A 438-nucleotide genomic window follows, 5' to 3' on the forward strand; every position below is an offset into this window, starting at 1 on the left:
CATGCAAATTTGAAGGAGTCGCGACGCCGCGTGCTCCGCGTCGTTCCACGTTCATCACCGCGTTACCGGCGATACTGCGCAACGCAAGTCGAGCGGACGGTTAATAAAGACACGCACTTCGTTAATCAGAGATACGCTGTTGAAATTAAATGTCGCACTCATGCACAGTACGTACGGTATCAAACTCGTAAATCTCGCGAAAGTATAACTACATTATTAATATGCACAACGAAGACGCGTGACTGCCGGCCGCTAATCTTACGCGACGCGAGATATACGAGAATCGAGAATCCGAGATTGTGAAGCATTCACGAACGGGCGATGTATCGCGGCGCCGCGGCGTTCCGTTATCACCGATCGAATCACCGGAATCACTTGACACGATCAATATCACTCAGCCCTTTTTCCCTACGGAGAGAATCGGAGCTAAATCACACG

The sequence above is a fragment of the Temnothorax curvispinosus genome, unplaced genomic scaffold (assembly GCF_003070985.1).
Source record: "Temnothorax curvispinosus isolate PA1 unplaced genomic scaffold, ASM307098v1 QBEX01003336.1, whole genome shotgun sequence".
NCBI classification, from domain to species: domain Eukaryota; kingdom Metazoa; phylum Arthropoda; class Insecta; order Hymenoptera; family Formicidae; genus Temnothorax; species Temnothorax curvispinosus.